The 13,120-nt window shown below is 49.4% G+C and overlaps 1 long non-coding RNA gene across 1 annotated transcript; it reads right to left on the bottom strand.

The window, feature by feature from the left end:
• Nucleotides 1-4,326: 4,326 nt before the first annotated feature.
• On the bottom strand, nt 4,327-12,651 carry LOC120985718. Its single transcript, XR_005775573.1, has 3 exons — nt 12,408-12,651; nt 10,446-10,451; nt 4,327-4,346 (listed from the first exon to the last, which is right to left on the bottom strand). It is a non-coding gene; the product is annotated as an uncharacterized LOC120985718 (long non-coding RNA).
• Between the last annotated feature and the right edge of the window lie 469 nt (nt 12,652-13,120).

The following is a 13,120-nucleotide window of genomic DNA, read 5'->3' as shown; positions in this document are numbered from 1 at the left end:
AAGTGTCCTCCATGTGTATAGTATGGCGTTTATAAGAGGAGAGTAATACATGCATTGTCATCCGGTTTTTATGTTCAGTGTGACTAAGACTAGGACTACCTCTAGGGGGATTTATTAAAGGCTGTTCTCCAGTTTTCCAGCATACAAAAGTCTTAGGGCTGAGTTCACACGGGCGTTGCGGGAAAATGTGCGGGTGCGTTGCGGGAACACATGCGATTTTTCCGCGCGAGTGCAAAACATTGTAATGCGTTTTGCACTCGCGTGAGAAAAATCGCGCAGTTTGGTACCCAACCCGAACTTCTTCACGGTAACTTGGGATCGGTGTTCTGTAGAATGTATTATTTTCCCTTATAACATTGTTATAAGGGAAAATAATAGCATTCTGAATACAGAATGCATAGTAAAAAGGGCTGGAGGGGTTAAAAAAATAAAAAATAATTTAACTCACCTTAGTCCAAATGTATTATGAGGCCTTCACTTAAAATTTAGCACATATTACTCCAGCACATTCCTTATTAAGAACAGCATAGGAACTGACAGTCTTCATAAATATCCCCCAGATTTCTTCTCTCACACTACAAAATAAAAAATTAGTAAAATCGGTTAGGTGATAAGCTGTAAGTCACCGAGAAGTGATTAATAACTGTTATGACCTCACCGGGTTCTAGACAAATGTTCAGGAGATGTAGAGGTGATTGTGAGGGAAGGTGAAGGAGAACACGTCGCTCACCTGCGATTAGAGTTTTCTTTCTAAAATAATAGGAGTTTTGTTGATTTTAATTTGCACATCATATAGAGCGGAGATCACTCAGAAATCCCTCATTATGCTGTCAGTTTCTACGCTGCTCGTGGAAAAAATGAAGGGTTGGTTTGGGCAGCAAAGGTGGTTCTTCTTTAAGACAATTTCATAAATGTGTCCTAATCTGCATCCCTAGTTATATGACTTATTGTTACTGTTATTCTTAGGAAACAATGTGGATGCTAGACACCGAGATGAGTACTGAGCTGCTCCCGGACATGGAATTCGGAGTGGATCGCGGCTATTCCAATCTTCATCCTCCTCGTGTTCCTCGTAGTATTTGCCATCATCATCTACTGCACGTATGTAATATTTCACTTTACCTATAACACTATGACATTACAAATCCACTCCTTAGATCTAAGTCATTATTACAGATGTTGTGACAAATCTTACAATCTTAGATAAATCACACAATGTCGCCTTCCTAGCCGCACATTTGGACATCACACACTGCATATATGTATATACTATAATAATGTCTTTGTGTTTATTACAGGTTTTGCCGCAAAAAGACAGAGACCTGAAAACATCACAGCCCTGCTCAGGCTACAGTCATCATTTATAATGTGACACGTCAGATTTGCAAAATTCGGCCTGGGATATTTAAAGGATATCTGTCCACATATTATTGTTTTTCAATATTGGATATTTGGTGATTAATATCACCTTGCTTGCCATGTTTTAAACTTTTGGCTCTTTAGTAAATAACTCCTAAAAAACCACATTATGTCCCAAGTATATGCTATTCTTACCTAAGATTAAAATCAGGTTGCTATGACTCATCCGTCTTACAATTTGTGCTCAGATGGAAGACGAAGGACGCACAAGGAGGCCGTCCTCCTGCCTGCAGTAGCGCGTCATGTTGCTGGCCAGAAACTGACAGCGAAGCAGTCAGCTGCTGCTGGCTTGTTTGCTCCGCCTCCTCTCTTGTCTTGAGGAGGCATGTAGTACGCTCATGTGAACGGCGGCTTCACCCTCAGGGCTCCAAGATGGCGAATCAAAATGGTCGCAATGCGACTTAGAATTTACAAATGGTGACAAGACTTTTTAGCCTTGTCGCCATTTTGCGACTAGATCCGCCGGGTTGCAGCTCTGCAGTTGAATACAGCGGCGGGCACGGGAGATGATAGTTCTCTGCCACGCCGCCGATGTTCTTCTCAGCAGGGCAGTGGAGAAGGAGTCTCTCCCTCCCCCCGTGCTGCTGCCGCCGCCAATAAGAGGAGCTGCAGTGGAGTATGTCATAAACGTACCTGTACACAGACGGATACCGCACGTAGAAAGGGGTGGTTAACTTCCGGTTAACCCTTTTATAGATTCAGTTTGGTATACTGCCACCACGTGTTTTAACGGCACACGAACAGACTACCGGTCACTCACCCTCACGCAGAGCAGGAAATGAACCAGCTCCCGCTTGCATAGGTGACAGGGACCGAAATTTCAAAAAATCGTCTGTTCCATTGGTGGGTGACATTAACCCATTTTTGCCATTGAAAAACCCTGCTCTGCATAGGTGACAGGAACTAAATTTTGTAAAAACGTCTGTTACTTCGGTGGGTGACCGCAATAAATGAGGAGAGCGTCAAATAAGGGATGTGCCCCGGTCGTGGTGCTGCTGGTGGAGCTCCTGTTGCAGGGAGAGGACGTGGTCGATCTGTGCCAGCTACACGCCCAAATGAAAACACCTTCCTCAGGTGCGCGTACACGAGTCTTCAACGTTATTTAGTAGGCCTGAATGCCGCTCTACGAATGGTGGAGGTCAGAACAAGTACAGGCCCTAGTAGATTGGGTGGCTGACAGTGCCTCCAGTTCCTTCACATTGTTTCCCACCCAGTCTCTTGCTGAAAGATCAGAGTTTGGCAGCTGCAGCCCATGTCCATCAGTCTTTCACCTCACCCACTTGCAAATCAGCCAAGCAGTCTGAGCCCCAAGTCATGCAGCAGTCTATTCTGCTTTTCTGACGACTCTGCTAGCAGGGTTTCCCAGGGCCATCCACATATCCCTGCCCAAAAGTGGAAGAGATTGAGTGCAACGATGACCAACCACTTATATTTCTAGATGAGTAGATGGGAGGACCGCCGCAGCACAGTCTCGGATGATAACGAAACACAGGTGCCAACTGGGTGTGGCTTTCTGCAGTGTGCAGACCGACAAGGAGGGCAGGGGTGAAGACTGGGTGGAAAGATAATGTGGAGGACGATGAGGTCCTCGACCCCACATGGAATCAAGGTCATGCGAGGGACCTGTGTAGTTCGGAGGAAGAGGTGGTGGTCGCACAGAGCCACCAGCTGTCATGACTGGCTTCACGCAAAGGGAGGGAAATGGGAAGGCCCTGTACAAGGGAGAGGGAAAGGTGGTGACCCTGACTCACCTTGAGGCTCGCACCTGACTGCTCTGACGTCCCTAGACGGGTTCCATCACCCGTACGCCGATCACGTGCCTAAACCCTGGCTTTCCCTAAGCTGAGCCTATGTAGTGAACGGGGCGGTGGGATCACTAGTCCCAACCACTGACACTAAGAGGAAACACCAAGGAGAGGACAGACAATACAGACCAAACATATAATCCCAGGTGGGGTGACAACTGCAGACAACAAAAGCCCAACAGGGATCCGGGGGGTAACCGCTCTGGAACAACAACCAGGGATCACAGCTACTCATCTCCAGTGGGTCAGTATAGAAGTCCAGGCAGGAAGCTCTATATCTGGCAACCAGAGAAGTGGGGAGAGGGGAATATAAGGAGGTTGGGAGTGCTGGACAAGAAAACAGCTGAGGAGAAGAAGCTACGGATCCCTGAGTAAGCCAAAAAGGGTTGCAAGGCAAACCCAGAAAGCTACCATTAAAGAACAGCACTATCTTTATGCATAGAACGCGCAGCCACCGCTGCGACTTCCTGACCCGGGTATAAATGGAGTCAGACGTGGCTCTTGACACCCTCGGGACACCAGCACAGCAAAAGAGAGAGCAGGGTAACAAACGCAGAGCGGCTGTCCCCTAGACAGTACACTGCTACTGCCCACCACCACAAGGGCCCGAGCACACCAAAGCCAGCTCCAAAGAGTTCCCTGGCGTGGCAGTTGTTCAGACAATGTGCTGACGACAAGACACAAGTGGTTTGCACGCTGTGCAATCAGAGCCTGAAGTGAGGCATAAACGTTCTAAACCTGAGCACAACCTGCATGACCAGGCATCTAAGTGCAAAGCACGAGCTGCAGTGGAGTATGTGAATGAACCTACCTGTACGCAGACGGATAACGCACGTGACAAGGGGTGGTTAACTTCCGGTTAATCCTTTTATAGATTCAATTTGGTATACTGCCACTACGTGTTTTAATGGCACACAAACTGACTCCGGTCACTCACCCTCACGCAGAGCAGGAATGAACCAGCTCCCGCTTGCTGACAATCGCAATTGTTCAGCCAAGCAAACAATCAAAATGACCTTTCTCACACAAAATGGTAACGTTACTCTCTTCAGAGACAGGATTCATTAATTGCTTTGCTTAGACACGGAAAACTTATCATCACCCCGAACAGAATCCTCCTCCCTTCCGCTCCCGCCTGCGTCTGCACTGACACCCCCACACCCGGAAACCCCCGTTGCAAGCTCCCCGATGACACTGCCACTCGCAGCCAACCGGCACGCCCAGGCCTGTAACGGCGTCCCCCCCCCCCCCCACTCAACCCCCAACTAGCAACCAACACTGCCAAACCCCCCAACAATTGCCCCAGGCCCTTACTCAACTCTAAACTGGGAGACACCCCCCACCCCCAGCCCCCACACCCTGCACTACCTGCGCAAGTGGGTCCCCATGCAATCTCACCTGGCTGCCTGGGCGCTGTGTTCCCATCAGCCGCAAGTCCTGACTACTGAAGATCTCTCCTCTGCGTCACGCCGTCGCCGTCCCCTGGACCCGCAGGGACCAGGGACGTCCTCTCCAGGATAGACCAAGAAGCTGGAACCCTCATCTTCACCTTGCCTCCTGGCAAGGCAGGAACGTGCGGTGCAGCAGGACCCCTCCACGGCCCGGACCTCCGGAACATCTCCTGGGGACTGGCCGACTCTTGTCCCCTGGCCCCACGCAGACCAGGGATGCCGGGGTTAACGGTCGCTTCTGAACTGCTCCTGGGGGCGGAGCCTCTTGCACTGCTTGCCTCCTGGGGCCTGCTGCCACCGACGGATCCCACCTGCAGCAGCCCCCGCGCTGTACGCCTGACCTCCCACGCCGAGAGGCCACCTCTGTGCCTGGAGTTACAGAGGCGCCCGCAGTACCCGGTCCCGCTCCCACGACGTCGCCGCTTGCAGGAGTAGATGGCCGGGCCCGGCAACCCACCAGGCTCAGCCTACATTGAGGATTCCTCCCACGTCGGGGCCTGGAGGAAGCTGGTGTCGGCGGCACCCGACGTGGAGGGTCCCGCGAGGGGCTCCTAATACGGCGCTGAGCCCGAGGGGGGGAAGCCGATGGTGAAAGGCGCGCCGGCGGCCTGGCCCGCCGCGGCCGTAAAACAGGTGGGTGAGGCAGAACGGACACCTCACCCGGCCCCCCTCAGCAGCAGCTGAATCTGCTCTTGAGCCCACGCTGGGCCCCTCACCTCCGCCGCTACCGCAATTCCCCGATCATGGCCTCCAGTTGCTGCATCCTTCTAGTAAGCTAGCTCTCAGCTTTTTCTCTTTCCAAAATGGCCCCTGCCTTCCTCTTCCCTGCCTATTTAACCCCTTAACTCCACCCCCTCACTCAACCTAACCTATCCTAACCTTTCTCCCTACCATAGCCCCTCCCTCTCCCCTAGCCCAACCACTACCCCCCCCAGCTCACTAAACCAAACCTCTATCCTGGGGGCCCTCCCCTAAAGGGGGCTCTGCCCCCCCTCAGTCCTGCCATTGCTTTTCTGACAGTCCAATACAACCGTTAAATACTGCTGTTATATTGTGGTTTGAAAAAAACACCCTTTTTGTGCTAGATAGTACATTTGCAGCCTGCGCTGCATTTCTGACAGTCCAATACAACCGTTTAATTACTGCTGTTAGGCTACATGCAAAAAAACGGAAGCCGTCGTGTGCCTTCCGCAATTTACGGAATGGAACGGGCAGCCATTGATATAACTGCCTATTCTTGTCCGTTTTGCGGACAAGAATAGGACATTTTATATTTTTTTTGCGGAACGGAGCAACGGATGCGGACAGCACACGGAGTGCTGTCCGCATCTTTGCGGCCCCATTGAAGTAAATGGGCCCGCATCCGAGCCTCCAAAACGCCGGCTCGGATGCGGACCCAAACAACGGCCGTGTGCATGAGGCCTTATAATGTGGTTTGAAAAAAACACCCTTTTTGTGCTAGATTGTACATTTGCGGCCTGCGCTGCATTTCTGACAGTCCAATAAAACAGTTAAATACTGCTGTTACATTGTCGTTTGAAAAAAACTCACTTTTTGGCCATAAAGTACCTTTGCGGCCTGCACTGCAAATCTGATAGTGAAATACAATCAGTGAATACAACTTGGACATTGTGGGTGAGAAAATAGTACCTTTGCGGCCTGTGCTACATATCTGACAGCCAGGCAAATAAATACAGTAAATCCATCTGTAGGATTGTGGGGTGACATTTCCACGGTTATCAGGCCAGTCATTCACAAGTGGCTCGGAGGGTGGGTTCCTGCACCAACATAAGTCAGGTACACCAATTGTCCAGCCAGGGCACTTGTGCAATACATCATTTTTTACACCCCGGACACAGAAAAATAATTTATCTGTCTGTTCATTCTGTGGTTGACCTTCCTACAGCAATTTTTTGGTGGCGCAATGCAACATCTAAAATAAATATTAACAATATAATACTTAATCCGTCTGTTAGTTAGGTGGGCGACAAACCAATTTTTGTGTGATGTACACCTGCACCTGCATATGTGCCAGGGACAATAATATAGTTAATCCGTCTGTGAGTTCAGGGTTGACATATTTGCATTGTTGGCTGTTTTATACCCCTGCTCTACATAGCAGACAGGAAAATAATTTTAAAAAATTTGTCTGTTACATTGTTGGGTGACATTAACCCTTTTTTGGCTGTTTTATACCCCTGCTCTACATAGCAGACAGGGAAATAATAAAAAAAAAATTGTCTGTTACATTGGTTGGTGACATTAACCCATTTTTGCCGTTTAGAAACCCCTGCTCTGCATAGGTGACAGGGATTTAAATTTCTAAAATTCATTGCAAGAACGAATCAGTCTCTCCGCTTGTCATGCGGACAGACGGATCCGTCTTGTATCTTTTTACACATTTTTACCGGTGTGCGCATGCGCAGACTGGAAGGACGGATCCGGCATTCCGGTATTTTGAATGCGGATCCGGCACTAATACATCCTAATGCAGTTTTTTTGTTGTTTTTTTTTAGAGCCCATTCATTTCTATGGGATCACTGCTACTCTGCTATCCTGGCCCCGACCAGTGGTCACCATCCAGCCGTACACTAGAGGGGTTGTCTTATTCAGGGAGGAGCCGCTGCAGCTCTTACAACCCCTGGCGAGTAGCTGATTTTGCTGGGGGTTGCAGTCATACCCCTCTGCAACAGTTGGAATAACATTCCTTTAATGGAAACATAGTATTATGAAGCGGCCGTGTATGTCTGTCCATGTAATATTTGGGTGCTCAGGTTCATCAGAGTGGAAGCTGCTTTTAGCATATCAGTAAAAAAAAAGAACAGACTGCAAACTGGGTCTTTACTGGTAACAGTACAGACTGGTAATCTCAGTGAAAGAGAATCCACCATATAATTTATATCAAGCACGATATTACAGTAAATGTGCCACTGTATAATATTTATCACACAGGTATTAATGGTTAATAGTGTAGTAATGGGCTAGATGAAAGGTCAGAAGTCACAGAGGGGAGATATACATAGTGATGTCATAGTAGTGTATGAAAGGTCAGAAGTCACAGAGGGGTGACATAGCGGCTATTATGACATCACGAGTTCTAGACAAAAAGTGGCTGCTCAGGAGACATAGGTGTGATTGTGAAGAGAGAAGAAGGCGCACACATCACTCCCCTGCGACTACAGTTTCCTTACTGAAAAATGAGGATTTTACTGCTGCTATTTATTTGGACATATGTATCCTGCCGTCCACTACCTCCATTTGAACTACCTTCAGGAATGGAGAATAATCTGGAGGAGTCACCCAGTAAGTGTCCTCCATGTGTATAGTATGGCGTTTATAAGAGGAGAGTAATACATGCATTGTCATCCGGTTTTTATGTTCAGTGTGACTAAGACTAGGACTACCTCTAGGGGGATTTATTAAGGCTGTTCTCCAGTTTTCCAGCATACAAAAGTCTTAGGCTGAGTTCACACGGGCGTTGCGGGAAAATGTGCGGGTGCGTTGCGGGAACACATGCGATTTTTCAGCGCGAGTGCAAAACATTGTAATGCGTTTTGCACTCGCGTGAGAAAAATCGCGCATGTTTGGTACCCAAACCCGAACTTCTTCACCGGTAACTTGGGATCGGTGTTCTGTAGAATGTATTATTTTCCCTTATAACATTGTTATAAGGGAAAATAATAGCATTCTGAATACAGAATGCATAGTAAAATAGGGCTGGAGGGGTTAAAAAAATAAAAAATAATTTAACTCACCTTAGTCCAAATGTATTATGAGGCCTTCACTTAAAATTTAGCACATATTACTCCAGCACATTCCTTATTAAGAACAGCATAGGAACTGACAGTCTTCATAAATATCCCCCAGATTTCTTCTCTCACACTACAAAATAAAAAATTAGTAAAATCGGTTAGGTGATAAGCTGTAAGTCACGAGAAGTGATTTAATAACTGTTATGACCTCACCGGGTTCTAGACAAATGTTCAGGAGATGTAGAGGTGATTGTGAGGGAAGGTGAAGGAGAACACGTCGCTCACCTGCGATTAGAGTTTTCTTTCTAAAATAATAGGAGTTTTGTTGATTTTAATTTGCACATCATATAGAGCGGAGATCACTCAGAAATCCCTCATTATGCTGTCAGTTTCTACGCTGCTCGTGAAAAATGAAGGTTGGTTTGGGCAGCAAAGGTGGTTCTTCTTTAAGACAATTTCATAAATGTGTCCTAATCTGCATCCCTAGTTATATGACTTATTGTTACTGTTATTCTTAGGAACAATGTGGATGCTAGACACCGAGATGAGTACTGAGCTGCTCCCGGACATGGAATTCGGAGTGATCGCGGCTATTCCAATCTTCATCCTCCTCGTGTTCCTCGTAGTATTTGCCATCATCATCTACTGCACGTATGTAATTATTTCACTTTACCTATAACACTATGACATTACAAATCCACTCCTTAGATCTAAGTCATTATTACAGATGTTGTGACAAATCTTACAATCTTAGATAAATCACACAATGTCGCCTTCCTAGCCGCACATTTGGACATCACACACTGCATATATGTATACTATAATAATGTCTTTGTGTTTATTACAGGTTTTGCCGCAAAAAGACAGAGACCTGAAAACATCACAGCCCTGCTCAGGCTACAGTCATCATTTATAATGTGACACGTCAGATTTGCAAAATTCGGCCTGGGATTTAAAGGATATCTGTCACATTATTATTGTTTTTCAATATTGGATTTTGGTGATTAATATCACCTTGCTTGCCATGTTTTAACTTTTGGCTCTTTAGTAAATAACTCCTAAAAACCACATTTATGTCCCAAGTATATGCTATTCTTACCTAAGATTAAAATCAGGTTGCTATGACTCATCCGTCTTACAATTGTGCTCAGATGGAAGACGAAGGACGCACAAGGAGGCCGTCCTCCTGCCTGCGTGCGCGTTCATGTTGCTGGCCAGAACTGACAGCGAAGCAGTCAGCTGCTGCTGGCTTGTTGCTCCGCCTCCTCTCTTGTCTTGAGGAGGGCATGTAGTACGCTCATGTGAACGGCGGCTTCACCCTCAGGGCTCCAGATGGCGATCAAAATGGTCGCAATGCGACTTAGAATTTACAAATGGTGACAAGACTTTTAGCCTTGTCGCCATTTGCGACTAGATCCGCCGGTGCAGCTCTGCAGTTGAATACAGCGGCGGGCACGGAGATGATAGTTCTCTGCCCCGCCGCCGATGTTCTTCTCAGCAGGGCAGTGGAGAAGGAGTCTCTCCCTCCCCCCGTGCTGCTGCCGCCGCCAATAAGAGGAGCTGCAGTGGAGTATGTCATAAACGTACCTGTACGCAGACGGATACCGCACGTAGAAAGGGGTGGTTAACTTCCGGTTAACCCTTTTATAGATTCAGTTTGGTATACTGCCACCACGTGTTTTAACGGCACACGAACAGACTACCGGTCACTCACCCTCACGCAGAGCAGGAAATGAACCAGCTCCCGCTTGCATAGGTGACAGGGACCGAAATTTCAAAAAATCGTCTGTTCCATTGGTGGGTGACATTAACCCATTTTTGCCATTGAAAAACCCCTGCTCTGCATAGGTGACAGGGAACTAAATTTTGTAAAAACGTCTGTTACTTCGGTGGGTGACCGCAATAAATGAGGAGAGCGTCAAATAAGGGATGTGCCCCGGTCGTGGTGCTGCTGGTGGAGCTCCTGTTGCAGGGAGAGGACGTGGTCGATCTGTGCCAGCTACACGCCCAAATGAAACACCTTCCTCAGGTGCGCGTACACGACAGAGTCTTCAACGTTATTTAGTAGGCCTGAATGCCGCTCTACGAATGGTGAGGTCAGAACAAGTACAGGCCCTAGTAGATTGGGTGGCTGACAGTGCCTCCAGTTCCTTCACATTGTTTCCCACCCAGTCTCTTGCTGAAAGATCAGAGTTGGCAGCTGCAGCCCATGTCCATCAGTCTTTCACCTCACCCACTTGCAAATCAGCCAAGCAGTCTGAGCCCCAAGTCATGCAGCAGTCTATTCTGCTTTCTGACGACTCTGCTAGCAGGGTTTCCCAGGGCCATCCACATATCCCTGCCCCAAAAGTGGAAGAGATTGAGTGCAACGATGACCAACCACTTATATTTCTAGATGAGTAGATGGGAGGACAGCCGCAGCACGTCTCGGATGATAACGAAACACAGGTGCCAACTGGTGTGGCTTTCTGCAGTGTGCAGACCGACAAGGAGGGCAGGGGTGAAGACTGGGTGGAAGATAATGTGGAGGACGATGAGGTCCTCGACCCCACATGGAATCAAGGTCATGCGAGGGACCTGTGTAGTTCGGAGGAAGAGGTGGTGGTCGCACAGAGCCACCAGCTGTCATGACTGGCGTCACGCAAAGGGAGGGAAATGGGAAGGCCCTGTACAAGGGAGAGGGAAAGGTGGTGACCCCTGACTCACCTTGAGGCTCGCACCTGACTGCTCTGACGTCCCTAGACGGGTTCCTCACCCGTACGCCGATCACGTGCCTAAACCCTGGCTTTCCCTAAGCTGAGCCCTATGTAGTGAACGGGGCGGTGGGATCACTAGTCCGCACCACTGACACTAAGAGGAAAACACCAAGGAGAGGACAGACAATACAGACAAAACATATAATCCCAGGTGGGTGACAACTGCAGACAACAAAAGCCCAACAGGGATCCGGGGGGTAACGCTCTGGAACAACAACCAGGGATCACAGCTACTCATCTCCAGTGGGTCAGTATAGAAGTCCAGGCAGGAAGCTCTATATCTGGCAACCAGAGAAGTGGGAGAGGGGAATATAAGGAGGTTGGGAGTGCTGGACAAGAAACAGCTGAGGAGAAGAAGCTACGGATCCCTGAGTGAGCCAAAAAGGGTTGCAAGGCAAACCCAGAAAGCTACCATTAAAGAACAGCACTATCTTTATGCATAGAACGCGCAGCCACCCGCTGCGACTTCCTGACCCCGGGTATAACGGAGTCAGACGTGGCTCTTGACACCCTCGTGACACCAGCACAGCAAAAGAGAGAGCAGGGTACAAAAGCAGAGCGGCTGTCCCCTAGACAGTACACCTGCTACTGCCCACCACACCAAGGGCCCGAGCACACCAAAGCCAGCTCCAAAGAGTTCCCTGGCGTGGCAGTTGTTCAGACAATGTGCTGACGACAAGACACAAGTGGTTTGCACGCTGTGCAATCAGAGCCTGAAGCGAGGCATAAACGTTCTAAACCTGAGCACAACCTGCATGACCAGGCATCTAAGTGCAAAGCACGAGCTGCAGTGGAGTATGTGATGAACGTACCTGTACGCAGACGGATAACGCACGTGACAAGGGGTGGTTAACTTCCGGTTAATCCTTTTATAGATTCAATTTGGTATACTGCCACTACGTGTTTTAATGGCACACAAACTGACTACCGGTCACTCACCCTCACGCAGAGCAGGGAATGAACCAGCTCCCGCTTGCTGACCAATCGCAATTGTTCAGCCAAGCAACAATCAAAATGACCTTTCTCACACAAAATGGTAACGTTACTCTCTTCAGAGACAGGATTCAATAATTGCTTTGCTTAGAACACGGAAAACTTATCATCCACCCGAACAGAATCCTCCTCCCCTTCCGCTCCCGCCTGCGTCTGCACTGACACCCCCACACCCGGAAACCCCCGTTGCTGCTCCCCCGATGACACTGCACTCGCAGCCAACCCGTGCACGCCCCAGGCCTGTAACGGCGTCCCCCCACTCAACCCCCAACTAGCAACCAACCCTGCCAAACCCCCCAACATTTGCCCCAAGCCCTTACTCAACTCTAACTGGGAGACACCCCCCACCCCAGCCCCCACACCCTGCACTACCTGCGCAAGTGGTCCCCATGCAATCTCACCTGGCTGCCTGGGCGCTGTGTTCCCATCAGCCGCAAGTCCTGACTCCTGAAGATCTCTCCTCTGCGTCACGCCGTCGCCGTCCCCTGGACCCGCTGGGACCAGGGACGTCCTCTCCAGGATAGACCATGAAGCTGGAACCCTCATCTTCACCTTGCCTCCTGGCAAGGCAGGAACGTGCGGTGCAGCAGGACCCCTCCACGGCCCGGACCTCCGGACATCTCCTGGGACTGGCCGACTCTTGTCCCCTGGCCCCACGCAGACCAGGGATGCCGGGGTTAACGGTCGCTTCTGAACTGCTCCTGGGGGCGGAGCCTCTTGCACTGCTTGCCTCCTGGGGCCTGCTGCCACCGACGGATCCACCTGCAGCAGCCCGCGCTGTACGCCTGACCTCCCACGCCGAGAGGCCACCTCTGTGCCTGGAGTTACAGAGGCGCCCGCAGTACCCGGTCCCGCTCCCACGACGTCGCCGCTTGCAGGAGTAGATGGCCGGGCCCGGCAACCCACCAGGCTCAGCCTACATTGAGGATTCCTCCCACGTCGGG

This window comes from Bufo bufo, chromosome 1 (assembly GCF_905171765.1).
Source record: "Bufo bufo chromosome 1, aBufBuf1.1, whole genome shotgun sequence".
Classification (NCBI taxonomy): domain Eukaryota; kingdom Metazoa; phylum Chordata; class Amphibia; order Anura; family Bufonidae; genus Bufo; species Bufo bufo.
This window is presented reverse-complemented; position numbering and strand designations above follow the sequence as displayed.